At 45.2% G+C, this 26,724-nt stretch overlaps 1 protein-coding gene and 1 long non-coding RNA gene across 9 annotated transcripts in view; both read right to left on the bottom strand.

Annotated features, from left to right (window-relative positions):
* The window catches only part of CHD2 (chromodomain helicase DNA binding protein 2), an 82,925-nt gene extending 81,117 nt beyond the window's left edge, over positions 1–1,808 (bottom strand). For 6 of the 7 annotated variants that reach the window (XM_048956618.1, XM_048956629.1, XM_048956630.1 and 3 more), the window contains exon 1: positions 14–1,808. The gene's annotated coding sequence lies outside the window, so the exon portion shown is untranslated. The remainder of the gene's footprint in view (positions 1–13) is intronic. The other variant, XM_048956632.1, reaches the window with a different exon arrangement.
* A 1,559-nt stretch (positions 1,809–3,367) lies between these two features.
* On the bottom strand, positions 3,368–26,702 carry LOC125698192 (uncharacterized). Of its 2 annotated transcripts, XR_007379103.1 has the most exons (5): positions 26,651–26,702; positions 25,943–26,134; positions 7,332–7,499; positions 6,065–6,135; positions 3,368–4,823 (listed from the first exon to the last, which is right to left on the bottom strand). It is a non-coding gene; the product is annotated as an uncharacterized LOC125698192 (long non-coding RNA). The 2 variants fall into 2 exon arrangements; XR_007379104.1 differs by lacking the exons at positions 25,943–26,134; positions 26,651–26,702 and adding an exon at positions 13,069–13,294.
* Between the last annotated feature and the right edge of the window lie 22 nt (positions 26,703–26,724).

The raw sequence follows: 26,724 nt of genomic DNA on the forward strand, positions 1-26,724 counted from the left end.
AATTCCCACTTACCTACAGGTAAATGAGGCAAACCTGCTGCTCTTGCTTGCCTCTTGCTGCACGCAGCTGTTGCTCATGATGACCCCGAGTTGGTTCGAGGTTGCAGCTCTCAGTCATCTCTGCCAATTAAGGTTTTGCTTGCCAGACCTGCAGCAACTTGTCTTTTGGTATTCTTGTATTCTTAATTTGCATGTTTAGATTTTACTCTTCTGTTTTTCTTGGGTTTTTGCTGATTAAAATCTCAGCCCTAGTCTCTGTGTTTTGTTACAACCAGCACATGAAAAATGAAGCTGCTGCACTGGGTTAGGGGACTTCTTGAAACAGAAGCTTCCCCCTAAATGGAAACCTTTATTGTGAAGCTGCTTTCATCGCCAACTCCGCAGGCAAAGTCATTGCATTTAATAGAGGTTGACCTCATTTTGTAGTTCTTGATATTAATGATTACAAGGAGGGAACATAATTAGAAGCAGCGACTTCTAAACAAGGATAAAGAGCACTTGTTGTTGCTGCCTCCTTCTCACCTCGGGATTCATTCAGTATGGCTGCAAAGAGTAACTTGAAACAGCCTCTGGCAGACAAGCAAACTCAAGTCAAATGCAACGATCTCTGGTTTCCGAGAAACCTTTTACAGCTGTATAGAGAAATGAAATGAAACCCTACAGCACTGCATAATGCTGCTACAGAGACCTCCTGGAGGAACCACAAATGTGCATTGTGGGTGAAAGCTCATCTTGGGCTCAGAAGAGATCTATGTGCAGGCATCCGAGGCTGGAGTAAGCTGTGGCCCCGTGCTTCTCTTCCTGTGGAGCTGCTGGTGTTTTCTGCTGCACTGCTGAGGCCGTGCTCTGACAGACAGCAAAAGAATTTAAGTTCAGTAACCGTGCATGAGGGAGCTGAACGCAGATGTGTCATGGCTTTGCTGGCTTTTTTATAACTTTGCTAATGCAATCTGGGATTCCATATAGCGGATACTGTTGTCATAAGGGGAAGACCAAATGCAGCCAGTGACTGGATAACGCATTTCCTGCAGCCAGGGTGGGCGCAGAAATCCACCTGAATATTCATTTTGAATTCATTTTTCCAGTTCTTGTGAAGCCCACAGTGCTCTGCCTTTTGGCTCCATCTTGCCCACAGAGACTCCTGAGCAACTCTCGCGTTTCCTCTCACACTGCCCTGCTTGCTTGGAGGAACTCGCATTGTGTGAAAAGAGCAAATTCTTGTAAAAAGCCCCTGGCTCTCTTAAATTCCCCTTCAGTTGTTGCGGTTTGAGCAAGCATTTCTGCTTGAGCAAGCCTCAAGCTTCCTGATTTCTGCAGATTCCCCCCACTGCAAACAACCAGGTTCAGCTTTGCTCAAAGGTTTGGCCCGGGTTTCTTTCAAAATCAAGATAATGTTGTTGCCCCCAGCTTAAGACACTGTGTGTTGTTCAGTACAAGGCTGTTTCTTGCAGTGCCAGCCCTTCCGCATCCAGGCACCAAGCAGAACTGTCACGGCCTGCACCTGCAGTGGGTTCACCGTGTGGTTTGTGGCCCAACCAGCATCTCAGCAGGAGGTGAGGGAAGGGCAGTGCCCTTGTGGAGCACATCTCCCAGGGACTAACACAGGGACAGAAGGACACAGCACAGATTGGCTGTGTTTGGTCTTTGCACTCTTGATCAACCCCACCCTTGGCCACACAGGGCCATTCTAGCTCACAGCTAGGTTTTTCCTCTCCCTTTCATGCACCTGGGATATCAGATATTCATAAATCAGGCCAGCAGTTCCCAGCACGCCTTGAGCCATTAACCCCATCTTGTGGTAGTGATTCTAGAGAAGCCCTAGGCAGTGTCCTGGGACTGCAGCGCAGCTAGCAGCAATGCTGCACCCATTCAGTGCAAGCAGCTTGCTCTCCTCAGGCTTATTTTTAGAGCTGTTTCCCAAGAGCCCTGGGTAAGCTGCCAAAGCAAGCTCCATGTGTGTCTTTAGCAGCAGCGCTGTGGGGGTGAAGCCATGTCAGCACCTCTACTCTACCCCCACCACTGTAAATAGGATGTAAAAAATCAGTCCTGGCAGAAATACAAAAGCAATTGTGGAAAATAATCTTAACTGAACCTGATCCACGCTCAAATTCGTCTGGCTTGGGAGAGAAAATGGGGATTTAAAACATGTTTTGCCCTTCTCAGGCCTAAATCTTGAATTTTAAAATCCAGCTGCACTGCACTCAAATTACTTGCAGGGAATTTTTGTAGTTGCTTTTTTAAGAGCGTATCCGTGGTAAATGGAAAAGTGAGCCGTTCCCTCCTCCACCTCTTCCACAAGCCAAGCGCATGATTAAAAGTTGTCGTTGTCAATCTTACTAATGAGAGCCATAGTTAATAGTCATTTTAATTGGGTACAGACCCATGAGAGAGAGCTGGCAGCAGTGCTTGTGTGGCCTTGCAGGCTGCTGGGCTGAGGAGCAGCTCTGGGTGACAGTGAAACAGAGGGTTTTTGGCCAGGCCAGGTGCCAGCCCCCAGTATGTCAGGAGATGTTTGTCAAGCTGCAGCTTCAGGCCCTTCATAACAAACTGCTGAACCTTCCCTTGGTGCCTCTGCTCCTGCTGCAGCTTTGTACCTCTCAGCTGAGCTTGCAAAAACAGCAGTGGGGGAGAAAGAGCATGGCCACCACAGCGTGCTCTGCGTTTCCTTCATGCTGGGATAAGGTTTGACCACGTAGGGGGGCAGGAAGAAGTAGAGGAGACATAGGAAGAGGAACTTCAGGAGAGACACTACCAGCTCTTTCACTCACCCAACTGCATTTCTGATTTCTGTATTTATACATTTTCTGTATTTCTGTGTTAGCCCAGAAAAGACCAACTGCAGAAACGGCTACAGCCTGCAGCCAACAGGAGCCCGTTTGATGTGCTGGTAGCTGCAGCTGCAGACCTGGGAAGGGTGTTTGGGAGATACAGAAAGTGGACATTTTGTGAAATCACATGAGACAGTAACCGGCTCAGCCTGGCTCAGTCCTGCTGTCTTACTTCCCCATGGAAACGCTGTGCTGCACCATCTGCCACTGCCTCCCTGCAACACTTTGAGCCCCGACCTCAGCCCCGTCTGAAAGGTGCATGAACCCACCAGAAGTCTCCGCCTTTCTCTCCCAAATCCCATGCTCTTGAGCCGGGGGTAAGGAGGCTGTAAATGCACCCATCTGTCATCCCGCTGCCCCCCCCAGCCCACACGTGTGCTTTAGCTGACAATTACTGCACAGTTAATCACAACACGTCCTGCCCGCCTAGTGTGGGTGGGCAGGCAGCTGGGATGCTTGTGGTGGAATCCAGTTATAAAGGACGCAGATTTGCAGGAAACTGGGATTTATTTTCTGCTCATGGAGAAACAGGTTCCAGTTGTCTGTTCTGGGAAAATATGCTAAAATATGCACGTTGCTCTCCAAAACACACATAATGCCCACCTAGCAGCCCTGAGAGCGCTTGGGAGATCCCACATCAGCACCCCAGCCTTAGCCCCATGTCCTGTTGGCACAGCTGTGCTGTAAATGCCTGCGGTGGTGGTGTCAGGGCTACCCCTCTGCTTGGCACAGCCCTACCACACTGACACATTACACTGAATAAATGCAAAACCTTTAAGGGAGAAATGAATGTGAATGCCAAGGGTAGGCTAGAGACTAAAGCAGTGCTATGAGGAAAGGGTTTCTGGGGACCTTGACTTTAACCATGTCTCTTTGCCATCCCACACTGTATGTGAAGACTGATTTTTCACACCCACATCTGCAAACTGGGACTGAAGGGTTTGTACTGATCTCTCCTGAGATGGGGCTGCCAGAAACTGGAAAATATGCAACTGGTCCCATTTCCTTCTCCACAGTGAGTGTGGGGCTGCTCTGTTCCACTCCAGCCCAGGGAGGTGCACGCAGGTGGGTCCACATCTCCATCCTGTTGTCAGCATGAAATGCTGAAGTCCTCTGAATCTTCCTGAAAGTAACTGTGAAATACACAGAGATAAAATTGGCCCTGAAATGCCATTCATCTGCTAGGAATTTTGTAGTTAAAACTCCATCTTGGCTTTTTTTTATGACAGAATGTCTTGTTTAAACACAGAAACGTTCTATCATCAGTGAGCAAAACTATTTCAGCAGGCAGTCATACTATGAATCTGAAGGCTGTTGCAAGTATGAATTGTTTCGGCGATGCGTTACAACAGTCATTGGATCACACAATTTGTTAATGTCTGCAAATATCTCAGAGAAGAAACAAATAATGAAAATGAAAAATGTTCTGGATGCTTCACCAGATGGATACCAGCAGACTTTAAATTCCTCCTGTTCTGAGACAAAGATCAGAATTGCAAAAAGGAAGTTCTGCTTGTCTGGCTGTGTTTTTTGCCTAACACCTATCACAACTTGTGCAAATCCTCTGTTACATACCTTTGTATACAGAGATTGAGGTCACAGCTGTAATCCAACCAAAACCAGCACAGTGTGTAAAAAGGAATCACATCTTTGCCACACACTTTGTCCACTGCAGTAAACTGGAAAGTAATTCCGCCTTATGAGCTAAGACAAAAAAGGAATTGGGAATTCAAGTGCAAGGGCTGCTAATCTGCCCTACTCGCTCAGCGCGTTAACAGCCAGGAGAATTAAACTACATCTGATATTCAAACGGACAGAGTGAAATGAAGCACAGAATTGGCGAGCAAATACAACTCGGCTCCTCCAGCTCCGCTCACCGATCTCGGTGCCTGTGATCCCGCACCGGGAGCCGCTCCGGCCCCGCTGGAAACGAGCTGCTGCCACCTGCCGGCTGCACAGCCCCGGGCCTCTGCCCTGCTGCAAAACCTGGAATAGCTGGGGGAAAAAAATAATTAGATTAACAAACTGAAACTAGGAATGCAGTAAAAACCCGCCGAGAAATAAATGATGCCTTTAGCTTCTGGATTGGTTCGCATCGCTTGGGGCTTTTGGATGAGTGTGTGTGTTTGGATGTATGGTGTTTTGTCGTTGGACAAAAGGGTGTGATATAAACTGAAAAGTAAGCAGCAGTACTGCTGCAAGTGAGAAACAAAGGTGTTCCAGAACAGCCCAAACAAGTTATGGTGCACAGTGCTGAACAGCTGAACAAGGGAACTGCCCCAGCGGAGTCCTCGTGATCAGAAAACTGGGATTATGTTTATTTGTAAACATGCAAATCTCAGTCAAGGAAATGAATCCTGCTGCAGCTTCCTTCCCTTCCCTTCCCTTCCCTTCCCTTCCCTTCCCTTCCCTTCCCTTCCCTTCCCTTCCCTTCCCTTCCCTTCCCTTCCCTTCCCTTCCCTTCCCTTCCCTTCCCTTCCCTTCCCTTCCCATTTAAGTCCTTGGTTTTTTCTTATTTATTTGAGTTTGAAGGGCAGCAATACTTTTATCTGATACGAAATCTGCTGCTGCTAATAAGAAATTTGGATACCGTGTGTTACTGCCTTGCATACTTTTAGCAACTCCTGACATTACAAGGGAGGTGTTCTCCCCTATGGACGTGAGGGATGTGAGCAGTGCACCATCCATCCCCTTCCTGTGCCAAAACAACCAAGCTGTTGGATTTAAGCAGGCATGTTGCTTCTTGAACCACACCTTGCACAGAAGCTTGTATTACTGCTACGTTTATATAGCTTTGCTATAAATGTATAAACCTGAATCACTGAGGTTAGAACAGCAAAATTCCTGCAAACAGATGAGAAAACACACAAAGGAACAAAATGGTGAGCGTGGCTTTTTCCCTGCCCTTCCGCCTGAAGCAAGCAGTGTTTCCACAGCAGTTGGTGCAGAGAGAGCTCCCCCTCCTGTCAAAACTCACCTTGAGCCCCTATCCACCCCTGGGAGCCTTCCAGCACTGACAGGAATGGGGCCATTGGAAACGTCAGTTACCAGATGTGCTGAATTATCAGTGGATACAGAAACAGAACACTGAGCGTTTTTTACATATCCCTTATTACTTTCAGTTGCTTAGCCAAACAAAGAACTTATTCCTATCAATGGAAACCATCCAGCATGCAAACGTTCATCTCAGTGTCTGCAGCTTCGCTAAAGGAGCCCCCCAAAAGCCCCAGGATTACCTTATTGTCTGCTGCAAGGTAATCAGCATCTGACAGCTTTCACCAGCATTTGAGCAGTATAGAAAAATCTCCTATAAATAGAGAAAAGTCTCATTATAGGTAAAGGCAGCAAACTCAGAATGGTCTGAGAAGTAATTGAGATGGTACTTAACATACATATTATAACACACACCAAGCAGCAATTGGCTGCACCTGACATTTCAACTGCTATTTATACCTTCTGAGGACTTTTGCCATTTTCCACTTCTTTTTGTTTAACCTCATTTGTAAGGACTGTTAGGGGTTTTATAAAATCGAAGGTGTTATGGTAAGAAATATTTTTAAAACCTCTGCTTTCCAAGCATGAAAAATCTCTCTGGCTTGCAAAAACACAGCAATGTATGTAAACACTATGCTTCAATAGAGAGGAGCTGACAGCAGCAACTGGGGAGCTGTATTGCAAGGTAGGCACTCCATAGGGACTTCAAAAGGAGCTGGCAGCTGCAGAAGGCTGAAAGCAGAAATTCCTGGTGTTTTGTGTGAGGTAGAAACCCAAGAGGATGCGCCAGGGCAGGACTCTGTGGTGGATGCCCTCTGGCTCCAGACTGGAGCTCAGTGCTCTGGTGTGCAACATGCAACAACGCCCAGAGATTGTGAGCCAGCTTTGGGCACACAGTGGCAGGCCTGGATGCTTGGGGTTTGCAAGCACTGAGTGTTGCCTCGCTGCAGTGCAGAGTGAGATGCAATCCTCCAGTTCCCACCAGGGCTGCTGCCCCTGCTCATCAGAACACCATCCAAAAAGCACAAAGCTCTCAGCTCACACAAAGCCTTTGCCTCACGCTCCGTGACCAGGACCAGCTTCCCTCTGGGTAAATCCTGCCATAGCAAGTATTTTCTAGACATTTTACAGATGGGTGAACTGAGACGGGGGACAAAACCGGTTATTTGGGGCGGGGGTAGGAAGGGAGGCTTATCCTCTCACTTTTCCACCGCCACCATCAGCTCCATCTGCCCGCCCGTCAGCTCACAATGCCAGGCTCCAGCGTGCAAAGTGCTGCATGTTTTGGTTTGATACTTGGAGAGCTCTACAGAGATATTTAATTAGACAAAATGAATTCCTTTGAGAACAACCTTCTGGCAGCACTTTGGAAAGTGCTACGAAGCTTCAGTTATTCAGATGCTTAAAAATTGGCGTCAGCCACTTTCCAATTTATTTGTAAAAAGAAAACCAAATCACAGCACCCCCCAAGCCAAACAATAGCTGTGGCTCGCCTGCCAGATACATTACCAGAAGGTGAGGTGCCAGACGTCCTCCTTAGAAGCCACTTCCCATAGCTGCCAAGCACCCCACTTGCTGCTGTCACCAAAGGCTTCCCTTTTGCTGACGTTGTCCTCTGGCCGCTTCGCTCTCTGTCCCTTTTTGCTGCAGCACATCCTGTGTGATGGTGCTGTGGCGCTGATGGGACATGACAAGCAAACGTGCAGAACAGCATCAGTTTGTCTGTGGCATTCAAATGTCAGAAATCCCTCTCTGTCTCATTCAAACATGGACGAAAAGGAAGGATACACATGAGTGAAAGCAGACAGGCACAGGAAATTGTGAGTGCAGACACTCTGGAGGCCACGTCTCACTGCCAACTTGTCACCTTCCTAGTGATGGAGGACTCTGGTGACAACCAGCAAGGAATGGCATGGTGATCAGCATTAATGACCACTTATATACTCAGGCTGTTTGGGTTCATTTACACCTGGGATAAGATCAAGGGGGGCCATGTGAAATTGTGCATCCTCTGGCTGTAACCATTAGTCAAAGCAGGATCTAGTCGTATCAGAATCAGGGCTTGTGTTGGAAGAGACCTTAGGGACCACTGTGCTCCAACCCACTGCCATGGGCTGGGTGCCACCTGCCAGCTCAGACTGCGCAGAGCCCCAACCAACCTGGCCTTGAGCACCTCCAGGGATGGGGCATCTTCTTTTTCCTCTTTTTCTCCCTTTCCACACTAGTTGCACAGAGGGCTCCGGGTCTCCATGCTGCCTTCTCAGCCCTGGCTTTTTGATGCCTGCATCATCGCCAGCCCCTGTGCCAGTGAAATGCTCCCTTTTGAGGCGATGGCTAGCACTCCTGTCCTTGGCACTATTTACACTTGGCTGTAGAAAGCGAAGGGGTGGGACAGCACCAAAAGCTGCAGTGCTCAGCCCCCTACTGGCACAGCCTGAGCAATGCAGCAGTAACAAAGGGATCCGCGACCCGATGTCCGTCTCCTCAGTTCCTTTAAATTCTCCTCAAAGTAAATGAGGATTTACAGGGATCTTAAAAAATTCCACTCGTATCAAGCCGTGAAGGAAGAAGGAATCTATATTTAAGCACTTTCGTAGGGAATGTCCGCAGATCTCTCTGCAAATGGGACAGTGCAGGAAACGTAAGGGGGTCAGTGCTAAATATAGCTGTATACATGCCCTCAGCCACCCGAGCTGCTGAAAACCTCCTAGCAGGTGATCACAAGCCTTTCTATAATTGAAATGAACTTAATCCTGACAAAAATGTAGCAGCAGCTGCTATGAGAGCTGTGGCTGCTGTCCAAGTATTTCCCACATTGTTCTGTTGTGGATATTGAAAAGGGGCTGATGGCTGTGTTGCAGGCTCCTGCCACCGAGTGTCTCTGACAAGAAAGCTGTTGTGGTTTAGATTTAAGGCCTTTGTTGTATTTTTTATAGGAGCACTTTTCTCTTGTGTGGGGATTACCATGCAAGGATCTGAGCCGCTCATGTATTAATTACTTATGGCCTAACAAAAACACTCTAAATCAGAAGTAAAACATAGATATTCTCTCTCATATAAATATATATATATATGCTATAGTAACACACGTAGGCAGTTGTGTACATATATTAATACAATGAGGTATCAAGCTTGATACTGCAAAGATAGAGGCATCAGAGCTTGTAAGCATTGAGAACACACTGATGGGACCTACCGACTTCCCTGGAGTCCTCAGACTCCGAGTCTGGGTCTGCACACGGCCTCTTCCACTTTCTCCTTCTCCACTGTGCTGCCAGCACTGTGCCCACAGCTGCTCAAAGGAGCTCCCGCTGTGTGCCACAGCCCTGCTGTCCTCCTGCTCTGCAGACCTGCACCCACACCTCCCGTGTCAGCTCTATGGTTCAGGCTCCCAGCGTGGAAAACATTAGCTCCATCTTTTTCAAACTCTCCTTTTGCCCTGAGCTAGCCAAGACAACGCTCTCACTTTGTGTGATGTCCAAGGCTGTTCAAAGGGCAGAACAGAAGATGGTGCTGCCGAGCCAACATGTTTTAACAAGAAAACTTCCTTGGAGTCATTCCTTGACAGCTCCTGTTCCAAAAAAACCTTGTTTAAAGTTGTCAAGGAGATAAGTTTGAGAAGCACAAGAGCTAGAGAGAAACATCCCACAGCCACTTCTGTCGCAGGGCAGAAATGCAGTGAAATATTGATGGACCAACCTCCCTCATCTCCTACTGAGGGGCTAGCTTGAATTCCAGAATGCTCCTGCTCCGTATACGGCACTGCTGGGATAAAGCTACGTGGCAATTGGTTTGGGATGTATATGGCTAATGAACAGGCATCCGTTAGCGTTGTGGGAGCTAATGAAATGTTCTGTACAAAACACAACACCTCCAGGTATCACCAGGCGCTCACTCCTGCAGTTTAATCCTCTTCTCTGCAGCTGCCTGTGCAGCCCCACTTCTCTATGTAAAACAACAGGGGCAGCAAAAAGACAAAAGAACTTTTGATCATCAAAAGGGGCAAAACGATGTCAAGCTTTTGGGCTGTATTTTTTTTCTTATTAAGACTTATGTTATTCAAAACACAGCCATGCCAAAGTAAGGCAAATAATTTCCACCCGCATGCTGGCAGCTACAAACTTGATAGAGAAATTTTAGCTCAAACTGAGAGCAGTAAAGGAAGCTTCTTTGGTTTTCAAATCCAGGGTACTCTCCTGCCTCCATAGTTCACCTTCCCTCCTACCACATTTCAGGTGAGAACAAGCAAAACTACTGACTATCATTAGAAAGGCTGCTTAGTAGACTCACCAGTTCTGGGAGGTTTGATGGTTTGATGGAAAGAAACATCCTAAATTCAGATGCCTCTTCAAAATCCAATTTACGTGGCAGCTGTAAATGAAGTGGCTGTAAAAGAAGAGGCTGTCTCACAGTATTTCATTTTCTAAATCTTGTGGCACCTGTAAATGCAGCTGAGCATAGATAGCTGAGCATCTAAAATAGAGTGATGCTGCGAACAGGGATGGCGCTCTGCTCAGTCCCTTCTGGCAGCTCCAGACTTGGTGAAGTCCATGTGGATTGCAGAGCTAAAAATTAGAATTCATGCTACATCTCGCTTATCAGCACAATGACAAATGAGTTCTCTGCTGTTAATTCCTCTAGAAAAGGATGCCACACGTACATCTGCCTGTGGCAGCACAGACAGCGACTGCCATCAAAAGTCAGAACTCTTCACTATTTCTGGCCTTAACAAAACTTTCCAGGTTAGCTTGATGGAGCTGCTGTATCTCCTTGTTTTCATTTCTCTGGCTACAGGGCAAGAATAATATTTATCTATTTTACAGGCCACATTAGAAAGATTAATTTGCTAATGCTTGTTGAGTACTCCGAAGACATAAAGCAACAAATACATTTTAGGGACCGTGTTTAGTGTGCCTGAAATCAATAGATACTTGGCAAAGATACTAATGAAGGGACCCATAGCACGTGGGAGCAAAGAGAAACCTGGATACTCACACTATCTATCCCAGTCCCAACCCACGGGGCATAGCACGTGTCCACACACATCCTGTGCAAACGTGCCCGCTGCTTCCCATGGCAAGGTGAAAGGCTGTGCTCCTATACTCTCCAGCAACACAAATGATGAATTCAAAAACAACAGTGTTTCTTGCTGAGGAGGAAAGAGACTCATCAGGCTGTTCGTGCCTTCCCTAAGGTCTGTTGGTAAGACATTAACATACTGCTGACTTCCCACAGACACTGTGTGGGGAGAGCCTTTCCCTGAGCAGAAGCAAGAGAGCAGCTGTGCCCTGCAGCTTTGGAAGCTCAAAACAAGTCACCAGACTCAGTCCGAAACAGCTGCTTTTCAGGAATGTCATTCCACATTGGTGAAGTATCACAGATCAAAATTTGGTTCCTGTCTCACATCTTTCCAAGCAGAAATAATAAAGCAAAGGTTAGGAACAATGTTTTTGCTCCACTAATAAAGACTCAAAGCAGATTCAAAAGCTCACTAGGTTAGAAGTGTAAGGACCGGAAGTAATGAAGTTCTCATCATCTTCCTTCAAGAAATGCTTATCTGGGCTTAAATCCTTCATCTTCTAGCAATGAAGAGTCTGGCAGCCTGAATACAGAACTGTGAGAAATGCCAGCTCATTGCCTCCATTGCTCAGTCTCTATAGTTTGCTCATCACATCACCATTACTGCATTAATGGAGATACTCACAGGCTTTCATCGTTTATTCTTGTCCCAGTATTTATGAAAGGAATGGGAACAGTGACTATGGATCAAACACAGATAAACCGGCCTGAGAGGCAGAGCCTTGTGCCTGTAATCCAAACCCACTTACCCAGAGCCTAAATGAAACCATCAGTTATTCCTAGAAAAGCTGCAAGGACAGGAAGAAGCATGCATATTCCAAGACCATTACAGCTTGAAAGGCCCCTGTTCCTAAAGCTACGGCAGGTCTCTCACCATTTTCAGACAGCAGGTCACTATGAATTACTAATTATCAAAGCAGGCAAGTCATGTCCATTGCTGGCCTACTGTGTGAGCTGGGCAGAAAACCAAATCTGTTCCCACTGCATTGACTCAGGCTGTAAAGTGATGCAAATATAAAATATGTGCACTGAAGAGGTTTGAAGCTTAATATAGATCTTGTTAAATGATCATAAAGAATACTGGAGCCTTTAGATTAAGAGGTACACCGGAGGAGAGTGATGGGGTTATAAAATCCATTTTTGCAAATAACTCATATTTATATAGCACCTTTCAGTCTACAGATCCCAAAGCTTTTTTCCAACATAACACCCTGATATACTGTGCTCACTTCACCTACCAGTTCAAGGCAACCTCCCCTCAAGTGAAATGTGGCAGCTGTGTAATAGCCCTGAATAGCAGTAACTTTAATAATAGCAAGGCATTTATATGGTCTTACAAACTTCAGAGAGTTAATTCCCTGCCCCTTCAGGAAGCAGACAAGGTTTATTATTCCCATTTCACAAAGGCAATATAACCAGAGTGGACAAGAGTGGAGAAAATCTGTGCTCACAGAGATTTATAAAGTGAAATTCCATGCATGAGCCTAAAGTACTTTTAATCCCACACAGAGAAAAACATATCAACATGTCTTATTAAAAAAGAAGTTCTTTACTAAAAATAATGATGTGGAGAGAGCTCTGATCTGGATTCTAACACCTGCCACTTCAGCTGAATAGACTGCCTCCTCAAGCACGTGTTGACATAGAAACATCATGGTCCACAAATGATTCTGTGCCATGAAACAAATTGGGCGCTCAAAATATACTGCCAGGAATCAGACAATCTGTTTTAAGAGGACCCAAGAGTTAGTAAAAACCTCTTGAAATATAGCAGGAAAGAAAGCTGCAGCAACACCGATCCCCGAGCAAGACTGGCATTGTTCCTGCAGCTTTAATACAGTTCTTTTCAGCCCACCTGCACTGCACTGCAACAGGGGAGAAAACTTCATTTTGTTACCCCTAAAGGTTCTGCAAAATATTCCTGAACTTGGAGTCCCTCTTTTTATATACAGGAAAAGAAAAGTACCAAATCATCAGGATTTAACTTCTTTCCTGAGAACTGGAGTCCTGTCCCCAGGCCACATTACTGTTCCTGTATTTTTTACCCAGCAGCGGTGAAGAGGAAGAAAGGAGTGTAAAAGGAGTACCTTGCCCCTGGAATCTCAAACATCTTTTAATGATAGCACTGAAAATCCTCCCAGCTTTAATTCTTCCCACTCTTACCTACCAAGGACTCGTCCTTTTGCAACTTGAGTTATTATTTACAGCTTGAACCAGGAAACACCCTTATCTATACAACCTTCTGCTCCCTAGGACTTTGCATGAAGTCACTATGATCTCCCTCCAGCCAGAGCAGCTTTTCAGTAGGGCTCCAACCACATATTTAGCCAGGCTGTGACAACTCCCAGCTGTCTGCAAAGGGATCTGCACCACTGCTTGTCCTTCCAGCACAGCCACACCCTGCAATCACTGCCACAGCCTGGGCTATGCCAGGGGCAGGTGGAAGCTGAGCTGTGACACCTGTGCCCTGCAGGACCTGGGGATGAGATGCAAGGAGGCAAAAGAAATGAACTGAGCCATGCCAAGTATCATCTACTCTCTGGCAAAGTGATTTCCACTCACAGTAGCACATCTGCTGGAGGAATCATTTCCCATTCATCACTGCAGCTACAGGAATGTAACTTTGCCAGCCAGGGCTCGGCCTCTCTTTCCAAAATACCCTCAATGTGCTATATAGCATCTTCACGATGTGCCACATGGATCAGTGCTCCTGCCTGATTCACTGACCTTCTTCACTTCACAGAAGCTGCTTCCTTTCATCTGTCTGGCTTCGTTTTCCCTGGTGAAACTTGTACTTCCATGGTCCCACTGCAGCCTCCAGAAGGAAAGGGTGTGTGTGGGGAAGACAGGACATCTTTAATGCTCTCCTCGCTACCCTTTAGGCAGGCCTGATGCCCTCCAGCACCCAAAAGCCAATAAATCAGCATCATGCATGGGAAGTCACGCAATCAGGGAAGTTTTATTAAAAGCTATTGCAGAACTACGTGAGCCGTGGCAAACACACCGCAGCCTGAACTCATAGCCTGACCCTCATTCAGGCAAATGGACAAGGACACGGTGCCTAGCTTTGGTGCTCAGAAATAAAACATGAGCCTTTCTGACACTGTCAAGCGCAAAACCGAGTGCAAAATCATTTCATGGCACTGAGCTCACAGCAAAGAGCTTTTAACCTTTTCTGCTTTTGGAATAATTTGTTTAACTTTCTGGCATCTCGCTACCACACAAGTCAAACACTCAATCGAGAGTCTAGATCAAGGCCCAGGGGAAAAACCTCCCTGGTGTACTTCATGCACTACAAAACAGCAGAGATGATGGTGGAGGAGAGCCTCTGACTTTGCTTCCTTAGCAACCTGGATGCTGGGAAACCAAACACATGGCATTGCAGGCAGCTGCTGGGCACGTGTTGCTGCTACAGTTCAGGAGAGGAGCGATCTCAGCTCCGCTGTGGGCTCTGTGTCTGCCTGCAGAGGGTCCAGCTCTGTGGGATGTGCTGAAGTTCAGTTTTGACCCTGAGTAATCAGTGTAATGAAGCGTGTCCTCATAGGACTGAGCTACCACATTAGGAGATTTGCAAGCTTAAGACAGCTTACAGATCCTTATTTATAGCTCTCAGACTTAAGGCCAGGCCTGGAGACCCATACATTTCAGCTTAGAGGTATGTTGAGAGAGTAAAGAAAGTGTGTATCTATCTCCACCTCCTCTCAGTTCCTACCTGTGAGATTACCATCCATCACAGGCACAAGAATGAGGAGAGAGCTGCCTGTCTGTCCTCCATGGAGCTCAGCTACCCTGAACAATGCTGAACGATACCGCCTGCAAAGCAGGCCTTTCCATTAAATAAATCTTCCAGCTCTTTCTTTCCCTTCTTTCCTCCCTCCCTCTTTAACCCTAGAAGAATTTCATTTAATACCTAGGGAGCAGAAAACCCGCCAGGTTTGACCGTGACCTTAGCAAATGGAAATATGATGTAGTGAGAACTGAGACCAGAGAGTCAGCTAGCTTCTTTGGTTTCGCTGTGGAAACACCCCAGGTCATTCCATATTTCTATTATGCCTCAGATAATAGGGAAGAAAATTAGGTAATTCCATTTTTGGATTAGTTGGGTTTCTTGTCAGCTGGGAGATGGGATCTGAGGTATGTGGAGAATGACTGGAGGCACGGGATGAACAGCTGATTATAGATGTTGTTTGGGATGCTATTTCTGCATGGCCTGCTCCAGAGATACTGAAAGAGATTGTGTCTGTTTCCCCTGACATTTATAACTGTTTTCCATCACTGACTTCAAAGTCATTACTCTGCATTTGTCCATATTTGAGTGTGTAGAAAATCCATTACCATTGTTCACATGTATCATTGTACTGAACCTTACCTAAGCTTTTAAATGATCAAAAATGGGTTACGTATGTAGAGAAGAATATTAAAACACAACAGGGAACCTACAAGCAGTAGTAAGATTTGTAGGAAAAGGAGCATTGCCAGAGCTGATGTATCTGTTTATGGGTAGAATTGTGAACTCTAGTTCAAAGCCCGCAAATTGCCTTATGAAAGCAGATATTCCTCTTCGCAGAGACTGATTGATTTCTCCAGGTGCGTAAGGAAAGAAGAGTTTGCAGAATCAAGAGCAACATTAGTGAGGAAAAGACAAAACTAAAAGATCACTGCATGAAACGTTGATAAACGCAGCTTGGAACGGTTGGACACCAGACAATCTTTAATCTAGAGAAAAAAGACACAAAACAATGGCTGGGAGGTAAAGCCTGATTAAATTTAACACTAAGTTTTTAAAACAAAAAAGCAATATGCGTGATTAATGAAGCAAAGTATTTGATTTTCTATCCCATGAGGTCTTTGACTCAAGTCATTCAAGAAGAGAAGCTTTAGTGATACACATTAGCATGCTCAACCAAGGGCTGAAAAGAGCAGATTTGATGCTCTCGTGGTTTTTTTTCCCCCTATCCTAAAATTTATCTGTGAGCACGTTTGGATTTAGTAAAGCATCTGATACCACATCATAAAATCTAGTTCTGTGGATGATCTGAATGCAACAGTCCATGGATTGAATCACAGCTGAATGGCTGCAGACAAAGAAAAATGCTAAACAGGGAGTTATTGTGTTGCAGAATTATGTTTATTAGGGCATCAGAGAGATCGGGTCCTTGGTCTTTTTTGACATTGTTATTGATGACTCTAAAAAAGGACTGAACAAAAGGGTGACAGGCATTCACAAAAGTGACATGAAGTTGAAAGGGATCACAAATGCTAGGGAAATCAGAAAGAGAATGCAAAGGAATCTGGATAGACTGGAAACAGAGTGAAAACATCTCAGTGAATTTCAGCGCCAGACAGGTTGGAAGTCTCTATCTCTTGATGCCTAAAGGCTTTAAAGGTGATGTTCATTAAGACTGTGCCATGATGAAAAGATATAAAAAGATGCAGTGTGTGGGGACACGCTCCAGCTGAAGCCTTACAGATACGTGTTACAGCAAGCCAGGAAGAAAATCACAGAGAAGTCCTTCAGTGCCTTTGGCAGGTGAGGCATTTAACAAACATGTCTGCCAAGAATCTTCTACAATCAAACTCGATGCATCATTTCCGTTCACTGAGCGAGTATCATGTCTGCAAACTGCACAAGGCTTTGTCTCCTCACTGCATTAATTTCCATCCAAATGCCCAGGCAAAGCCTCTATTAGCAACCTCTGTTGACATGAGTAGATTATTCACAGAAGCATAACTAAATCTCTCTTATTTCTCTGAAATCTACACTTGCTCCTCTGCTGGCGGATGAAAATTCACAAATGAAAATGTCTGCTGCCTTCCCTTTAAGTATTTGGGGCTGGATTTAAACATACAACCTCTACTGAAAGATGGATTCTAGACATCACCTTCTCACCATGACAGGCTTTAGGACTCAGAATGTGCTGTGGCCTACAGGCAGTTCGCACCAGACCGAGCACCTCCAGGCTGGAAAGTAGTGGACTAAGAGCAGGAGGCTCCTAAGGACACTGTCAAAGCACATGGATCATGTATCATTATACTTAGGGATGCAGGGAACATTTAGCTAGTCTAGAGCAACTCTTCTGGCTTCCCTGCCAGGCTGTGGCACCCCTTCCTTTGGGGATCTATGTCAGTAACAAGGGAAGGGCACTCTGCAGGAACAGTAGGACATAGCATTGCAGCTGTGGAGCTGAGACAACACAACACAATGCCAGATTGCTCTTCGTGGCCCGGGAACACCCAAAGCTAAAGAACTTGTATACATGGGAGGAATGATCTTTTCCTGTAGGTCCGCCCTCACCCTGTCTGGCATTAGCTCTCTAATGCCCTCTAGCCTGTTTGTCCCAGAAGCAGGCAGCAACTGTCTGCATGACTTCATTTCCCTGTGACCTAGCAGTGCTTTCCAATTTACCACTCACATCGCTCAACCAAAGCAGTGCACACGGACCTGCCTGCAGAGCACACTGCGCTGCCGTGCCTTACTCCGTCAGCCTCTGCTGCTCCCTAGCATGGCTTTACCTCTCTGTAAAATAAAGGTCATCATGGTGTTATTCAGGTAGTGGAAGCTTTGAAGAAACGCTTTCAAATATGCTATAGAAGTAGACATTATTACCCACTGCCCAGGGGTTTGGAGAAGGTTTACTCCAATAAAAGGCTTTGCATTCTGCTGGCAGGAAGCACGACGCATAAAGTGGAAAACTTTCCAAGCTGAATTCAGATGAGCAGCTTTTTTATCAGATCTTCTAGAGAATGGGCACACCACTCCCTGGGCTGTGTGAGGGCTTAATGCTCTAATAATATTCACCCTACCACTCCAGAGGGAAGAGCAACGTGCAAAGTTGAAGACTGAAATTTCAAGAGGCTGATTCTGAGATGAGATCCAACATTCACAGGCAGATCCGACTTCTGGCTCAGGATGTGTGCATGCAGGAGTCTTGGTGCTCAGCATTTAGAGGCACAGCAGATTTAGCATGGGGCAGGAGGTGGAGCATAGGCTAGATTAGCCAGTCCTTGCAGCTAGGACCATGGTGAATTAGCCCCTCTAGGGAAGACTGTAGGTTACGCTTGGCTCCAAACGGTGCTCAGACTCCTGCTTCATAAACACTACATCCCTTTTCAGGTATGTGAACTGGTGAAAGAAAATGGAGAGAAACAGGAAAGGCTTATGGACCGGACATCTTTCATCTCGACCGCAATAAACCTATTAGCCTCGCACAGGTGAGGAAGGGTTTGTGGCACTGCGCTGATAACGGCACTGACAGCAGATGTGAGACACCGGGCAAATTCCTTAGAAACAACCTTATTTGAAGTGCTTACTCCCAAAAACTGTCAGCTGTATTTGGGTTGATGCGGAAAATATTTTAAATGGGGTTTCAGACAGCAAAAACAAGAGATGGGTAGAAATTACTGCTCACAAAAGCAAGGCTTAAGTGACAATTTCTGTGGTGAAAAGCTGCATTTATTTAGTTGATTTAAAGCTGCTCTGTAAAGGAAAAATTTTACACCTACTCTTCAGGTATAAAGAAGGCTTAAAAATTAGCTGAAAAAAAATGTGTTTGTTATTTGAGGATTATCCAGGCCTCTTCCCTTTCTTCTTTGCTCTTCGCATTTTAAACAGAGGAAAAAGTAGGTATAGGGTTGTTTTTTTAAAGTGGAGAGACACGTGAATCTTTCAAACATTTAGATTCTCACCCCACTTACTTTTCCAATATTTTAATTAAACAGATGAAGCAACAGTGAGTTTCTAGCAATTTATGAAATAATCTTTCCTTCCCTGATTGCTTTTTTTTTAATCTTTTGATCTAGCAAGGTCATAATCCTACTGCCTCCACTCATCCTTAGAGACCCTGCAGCCAAACAAAGGTAAGACTTTGGACTTCTAAAGTAAAAACAGAGTGATCCCTTCCTGTAAACTATAGCAATACCAAACAAAAACGGCACCAACAAGCCACAGCACTGAGGTCCTTTTTGAGCAGAAGCAAGAGCTGTCATTTCCCTCTGTCCGTGCACTTTTTGGGATGCCCCCTCCAGGTATGCACCTTGCTATGAGGCAACATTAGGTCTGGTTCACACTGGGGGTTTTGCATTCTGGCTGCAGATGTTAACAGATGTTTTCCTACCTTCCCCAGAGAGCAGATGCTACCTGCAGTTTGTCTCATCCTATACATGCTTCATCAGCTGTTAGGATTCCTTGCCTTTCCTACGAGTAGATGTTTTGGCAAGGTTTCTCTGGATCAGTAACTAGCTCTTCCACAGCACTTGTACACAGCATGGAAACACACACAAGAGCACCTAGGATCAGTGGAGTCATTCTTTTTCCCAAACAGGGTAGGAGGATGAAAAGGAAAAGTTCATAACATGTCCAAAGACATCAGTCACACTGAGATGCGTGCTGTGGGATCGGCAAGTCACACAGCAACTCCATGAGCACCAGCCTTGCTGAAGATCAGCCACACACACCAGAGGATGTCTACATGAGAAATGGTGTGCAGATGTCCCTGGGTTGCCTTCACAGTGATAACTGATCGAGATGCATTATTGCAAAACCATACATGGGATTAGATGGATCCTCTGCTTCTTATACCTGTGCAGGACTTCTAAGACACATGTAAGTAGGTGCTGAAGCATGAGAAGTTCTGTTACAGCATGCATATATCCCCTCATAGAAATACCACTCTGACTTCCCTCCTGCAATGACAAAACAAGTGCCACGTGTGATGGTGACAGTCATTCAGCCAGACCAGGAGACAGGAAAAGTAGGGCTTTTTTTGTCGTGTGTGTGTCACATCCTGGTCACTTGTAGCTCTGTATGGAGTCCCGCTACTTGGCAGTCACTGTAACACCATCAATAAACCTCCAAAGTTATCTGAGGCTACAAGATTATTAGCTACCACCCCGATGAGTTTATTTAATGCAGCTGAGATAAAGCAGAACACTCTAAGAATGCAGTCTGCAAATTATCTAAAAAAACCGACTTAATTTACGTGTTGGTTTCCTTCAGGTTGCACTTCAGCAAGCCATCCGGGATTCACTGCATGAATAGCCAGCCAGCCAGTGGGAGGCAAAGTCATCATCGGCTTTTGTGTTCTTTGATTACTGTTATTCAAACTAAACAAAGATTTGTAGTTTGCTGATGTTCTTCCTTTTTTTTTCTTTCTTTTTTCTTTCCCCAGATTAACTGCTACACTCTGACATTGTGTATATTATGGTTATTGTAGAAACCTGTTTAAGAGATAATCTCTGCGCACCAGTTTAATGATTGCGCCAGCCTTTATTTAAAAGAAATCCGTTGCTTATCCTAGACTTAAATTGCAAGCCTTTTACAGCAGTAACACTGGCTTTTAAGTGTCTGTAAAAAGCCATAAACGCTTTACAAGGTTATAGAAATAGCAGTCTAATATAATGTGCTAAGTAGGAGGATCCAAAGGAGTCAGACTTGTCTGAGCATATGTAAAGATACTGCTTGCTCTAGATCACTGGTCTTTAATTAGCAGTAGGACCTGGCAGCAGCCCTCAGATCACTCTTGATAGATGAGGCACTGGGGTTTTACTGCACTGCTGGTCGAGCAGAAAAAGGATTTAACCTTTAAAGTTACATAAACTCTGGTGGCATGTGCCCTCTTTTCTGACATACAAGCTCTAAGACTCCTCTGATGATACCTGACCTGGTCACTCCTTGCATTTATATCTCAGCTAGTGGCCTGAGTTTTTAGTTTGGAGGCATGGGAAGCAGTGTGCTCATATAGCACCGCTCCTTTACACATCACACTTCATTTCCCACCTGGTCTTTGTTCAGAAGATGCATTATTTCTGCAGAAGCTCCTTGGGAAGGCAGTTTGCCTCAAAGTGTGTACATTTCATTTCTTACCCAGAAGGTGTATTCATTCCCACAAATCCCAACTCGCCTAAATCCAATGATGTAGCCAGATTCATCTCCTTTGCTTATCTATTTTCTGAACCATTTCTTGCAATTTCTCCCTCATTCTGAGTGCCTTATAATACATCTGGGTGCTGTGTGGAAGTCGTCAGAAAGCCCAAAGCAATGGGCAACCTGAGTTTCACCTGCGTTTTTAAGCAATGCATAAAGAGCGTTCCCCACAAATGGGGATCCTGTAATAGGCATCCATAAGTACAGAAATCTGCCATTCCCACAAGCAGTAGCAGAGAGAAACACTTCCTAGTTCTATCTAGTCAGAAGCAGGCTCTTCTACCAGAAGTGTTACTGCTATGGAGAGCTCAAGTCTATAATGACACCGAGCAGGTGTAAACTGAAACAACAGCTCAGTAAGGGGAACAGCTGAAACAACTCCCACCCCTGCTGTAAAGTCTCCTCCAGGTTCATGTTTTAACAGGACAGAAAAGCAAGCTCTCACCAGAAAGGAAACCAAACACTTCCTGCATTTTCCACTGACTGAATTTCTTCTCCTCAAAATCTTGTTCTTCTACCAAAGCTTATAGGAGCACATGCCTTTGCATTACACTGCTAAGGGGGAGGTGAAAGAAAGATAGAGGTTCCTTGTTATCCAGGTGGGACCCTCTGTCCTAATCACATGGAAATTGTGACGTACTGTGCAAAATCTAAATGCTGTGAATTAGTTCAAATCTCAGACAAATGGCTGTTCCAGCAGAATGCTTATTGCACAAGGGCTGGCAAACTCCCCTTGCTTGTATTTATTACTGCTCTGTTCAGAACAAGCCTCATGATGTCATTGAAGAACAGAGTTGCGAAATGTCGCATTCCAGACCAGGAACCAGGAATGATTCCCAGTGGAGGCAAATGACATGAAAAAATATCAGTAAAGCATCCTTGAGGGGAAAAAAAAAGGCTGAAACAAAAAAAAACAACCCTGAAGCCTTGTGAAACAAATTATGTTTTGCAAAGCTGACATACTAATGACGCTTTACTTCAAATACATTTACTGAAGAAGACCTCTGTGTCCTCAGAATGTGGAGCTAGGATTGTGAAATTAATTTAAACTTCAGGAGGAACATTTACAGATTATTTTTACATGTAACAATCTGCAAATATTTCCTTTGGATATTGCCATTTGGAAGAGAATTTGGACGTCTTGCTCCCCACTTTACTGGCATCTTTAGGGATGGGACTATAAAGAAGATTCCAAGCTCCCTCTGCTCCAACACCTTATTTGTTCCAAGGATAATCTGAAGGACAAGTATACTGTATAAAAGTTGAGTCTTTTTTCTGGCTGCTATTTATTGTAAAGTTAAAAAACTCAAAGGTCCTTTTACATTACCTCTGCTAAGACGAGGGTTCTTTTCCCTCTGCATTACAGTTCTGTGATCCCTTTCCAAAGCACTGATTCTTGCCACTGGTTTACTATTTTCAGTTTTGGGGTAAACTTTCCCTCTCCTGGCTCCAGGGAGAAATAAATCACCTGAGAAGTTACGACAGCAATGACAGCTGGATCAGTTGATGTTGTCTAAAATTAGCCAAGATGCTGGGAAGCCCTCAGAAGAGATACTTCTTCCTGGGGCTTCATGCTTTGTTCTCAAGAAAGCCAAGCCATTTTCCATTGGTTCAGCCTTTTAACATCTGAAGAGGAAGTGACTACACTAAATGCCTTGTGCAGTTCATTAAAAAATGGATCAGAGCTGAGATATTACTTTCCTAAGAATCAGCCACTTGGGATTTCCACCGAACAGATGGGAACAAATCCCAATCTGTCCTAATTAAAGAACAAAATGAAATTAAATCGTAATTGAACAGCACCTCAGCATCACACACAACGTGGTGGAATATAATGTTCTATTGCTTCGCAGAATGAAGATTCCAGGGAATAAATCCAGGGCTCATCTAAGCCAATAGATCTCATTCAGAGAACTTCAGACGTGGCTCAAACACTGCTGAAGTATAATCTCAAACCAGCTTCATGAAATGTTCTGCCTTTGGTCACAGCTGCATCTCTCTGACACTCCTTGACCTCTTCCAGTGAAAAAGACAGGCAAAACAGGCAAAATTCATGCAGGAGGTACACAGAGGTAACTTACCATGGGGCTTCCACTCAGCAGGTCCCATTTCTAAACACAGTCACGCCTCTATTCCCACATATGTCTAGACATTGCTGAGCAGAAATTACCTGGATGCAAGGAGTGCAATAAAAAGCACCCAAATCATTAATCACCATCACTGAGTGGCTGGTTAAAGCCAATTATGCTCAGAACCAGATTACTGAAGATAGAAATGGCCATAAAGAAGAACCTTAGAAGGCAGGGGACAGAGCAAAGGTACAAATGCACTCTGTACGTAGATAATGCCTTTTTTTACTTCTGCTGTGCTGCTTCTCATCTGAGCATCAAAAAAAAATCCAACAGCACAAGTCTGCTTCTTAGGGGGATCAAAACAAGCCAGAAAAATCCTGAGCTTTATCATTTCTAAACTGTTTGGAATATCTTTGACACCACACATACTGGTACAATTGTACCTTGTCAAATAGAGGAACTCTGTAGCGTCAATAAATATTAATTCTCCGTGCTGGCTTTCAGCATAAATCTTAGTAGATTGAAATATCTGCTGCAGGAACACTAAAAAAAAAAGCAGAAGTAGCAATAAAAGTCCAACAAAAGTGCTAGATTTAGCATCCACCACTGCCTGCTTTATGCTAGTCGAGTAACAGATGTTTCAGGCTAAGCATTTTAGAGAAAATTAGACTGATGCATTCATACAATACAGCAAATTCTGTCCCAAACTTGCAGAATGTTTTGGGAATAAGTCCGATTCTATTAAAAAATGGATGTGAAACAAACTGACATGGGTTACAAAGCTTGCAGTCCTGCACTACAACAGCAATGCCATGAGAAGATTAAGGATGATCATAGGAAAATCACAGATCCAGAAATGCTGATTTTTTGTACTCAAAAAGGATTTTGTGCTTCCCACCATCCTGCATCGCCCCACTGCAAAGATGGCAGCACTCAGTTCTGAGCAAGCATAGAAGGAATCTTTATGGGTCATCTGTCTTTGCACAAGGAAAACAAAAGATGCTGTCCACACGGGACAGCATCTGCTTTTTACCCCTCATTTTTGCATAACCATTGGGCACTGAAGGCAGCAGTTACAGATATTAGTTTTTGAGGGTAAAGAGTGCCTTTGTCTAGATTCATGACCAGTACATGTCACTGCAAAGCTCTAGTAACACTTATAAAAGCAACAGCAAATGACAGATGCATTTTTAGACCCGAAGCCTCATGACAAGCCAGAATCAGTTCTCACTTTGGAAGCCCCTACACCTTTTACTTCATTGGATGGCAAAGCACTGAGCTTCAAGAGGAATGGCAGTGCACGACACAGTGAAGTCTGACAGAGGCAAAGCAGCAGCTGGCAAACATCTCACAACAGGCAGGGCCAACATCAGGGTCAGTGTTTACAATTAATAAATCAAGTGAACAGTGCTCACACCAATGTTTGGGAAAGAGTCTGCATCACCCATCTGATCTCCTCCCCAGCTGGATTCTTTTCTTTTGCTGAACAGAAATAAATTGGGGCCCCATGTCAGAAACTGGGAAACTACACAAAAACGAGCAATGAAATAAAGCTGGAACAATGACCAATTCAGACAGTTCAGATGCCCTTCTGCACATTGTACACGTCAAAATTTCCTCATACCAAAGAATTTCCTGCAAAAAGCACAGGATGCCTTTATTATAGAGTGGGTGGTGTTTGATACAGTATCCCAATTGGCCAGGAAAGCCTATGAACCATACATTATTCACTGCTGTCTTTCCAACCGCACACTGCCAGCAATGTAATCTTTTTCAAAGTTGATTGACACACACACATAGATTGTACCCTGCCATGATAAGCTCGAAGTATAGGCGGAGTTTAATAGGAAGGAAATCAGCTCCTTCTCTCCTCCCTTCTCTCACTTCATTTCAGTGGCAACGTGCCCTTTTCCCCAGACACAAGCAATTATTTTGCAGCAGTGAAACTTGTGCTGATCTGATACAACACACGGCAAGCAAAACTAAGTTATCTCCTAGCAGTACCCTAGCATTGGCTTCCCTATTTATTCTCACTGTCTGGCTTAATGACACTACTCAAATACTCAGCACACCTGGATTAATTTCACAGCCACCACTCTGATTTCCATGAATCTTAAGAAAAGAACTGTCGTCATTTGACAGATGTCAATCTAGACCCAAAGTCGAGGCCATCAGTGTATTTTGTTGCTGAAGGCAAAAGAAGTAAAGCAGTTTTAGTAATTCTTTCAGCTTAACAGACACCAAATGCTGAATCAGCAACACGAGGTTTATTCCATGAGAATGCCCATGCAAATGCATAGCAGCTTGAACTCTGTGATCACTTCATTTTATATTTGGACAGATGTTGCATGTTGTAATTAAAAACAGTTGTTATTGGCAAGGAAATGTTATTGGAATAAGGAGCAGATGAGTTCTTCAGGAACCCACTGGGCCACATTCATCCCCAGTGTTACCCCATTGACTTAATAGGCATACAAAAATAAAATTAGTCCAATCTGTTTCTTAGATAGATGTCTCTAGAGAAACACGAGAGTGAAACAAGATAATTGAACCCTTTCCCCAAGAGTCCGGTGGCATGTATGGAAAGCAGGCAACTTTTCAAGCAAAATGTTTTTCGGTTTTACTCTCATTTTTGAGAAGGCTTCTGAAGTGCTGTGAATTTTTACACATTTGAAAGAGTAAAATCAGTCACAGGGACAAGTCCTGCTCACACCCTTCCCAGACAGCAGTCCCATGCAGAAAGGGGATTGTGCAGAGTCATTATCACAGGTTTGAGTCTCAGGGAGAAGCCAGGCATGGACTCTTGAAACACCTCAGTGGGCACCAAGGGATGGTGAACATTTAATACCGTATCTGTTTGCTTAAGCCAACAACAGCAGCAATTGCTAAGGAAACACGAGCACCGTGAGCTCACCAGACAAGTAATAGGATCCAAGTCTGCATTTATAAAGCAGTCACTATGGACTAACACACCCTTTAACTGCATAGATCCTCACCAGCTGGCAAGTGCCTCTGGCACCCTTTAAACACAGGAATGGTTGACTTACATAAAGCAGGCCAGCCTGGGAATGACATCTGTCCGTCGGTGCAGCACTGCTCACCAAACTCAGCCTGTCTGCTTGGCTCCCAGCTGGCAGCGATAGCTTTATCCTTCCCAGTCCTGCCTCTCCCTTTCCTCCACTGCTGATGGGAACAGGCCATCAGCCCTTCTTCTAAGCGTCCTTCCTCCTTGCTTCCCACTGGTAAGAGAGAAAGGCCTTTATGAGTCATTGCATCACTAAGGTTGGAAAAGACCTCTAAGATCCTCTCGTCCAACCATCCACCTGCCACCAGTGCTGCCCACTGACCACATCCCTCAGTGCCACATCTATACAGTTCTTGAACGCCTCCAGGGCCAACGACCCCATCACCTCCCTGGACAGCCTGCTGTAATGCATCACCACTTTTGGAGAAGAATTTTTCCTAACGTCCAACCTGAACCTCCCCTGGCACAACTAGAGGCCGTTCCCTCTCATTCTTTCACCATTACCTGAGAAAAAAGGCCCAAACCTCACTTCACCACTGCTTTCGGAGAGCGCAGAGAACAACGCACTCTCCCCCTGACCTCCCCGAACCACCCCATCTCCCTCAGCCGCAGCCCACAGCACTTGCGCCCAAGCCGTGGGAGCGGGATCTCCACCCGCGGGGCGCTCAGGACCCCCGCAGCGGGCGCAACCCCAGCCGGGAACGCAGCCCCACCGGCACACAGCGCGCACCTCGGCCGCGGGCAGCGCCACCGGGGCGCGGGGGGAGGCGAGCGGGGCCGGGCCTCCCCCGCTCGGGAGGCGGT

The sequence above is a fragment of the Lagopus muta genome, chromosome 10 (assembly GCF_023343835.1).
Source record: "Lagopus muta isolate bLagMut1 chromosome 10, bLagMut1 primary, whole genome shotgun sequence".
NCBI lineage: Eukaryota > Metazoa > Chordata > Aves > Galliformes > Phasianidae > Lagopus > Lagopus muta.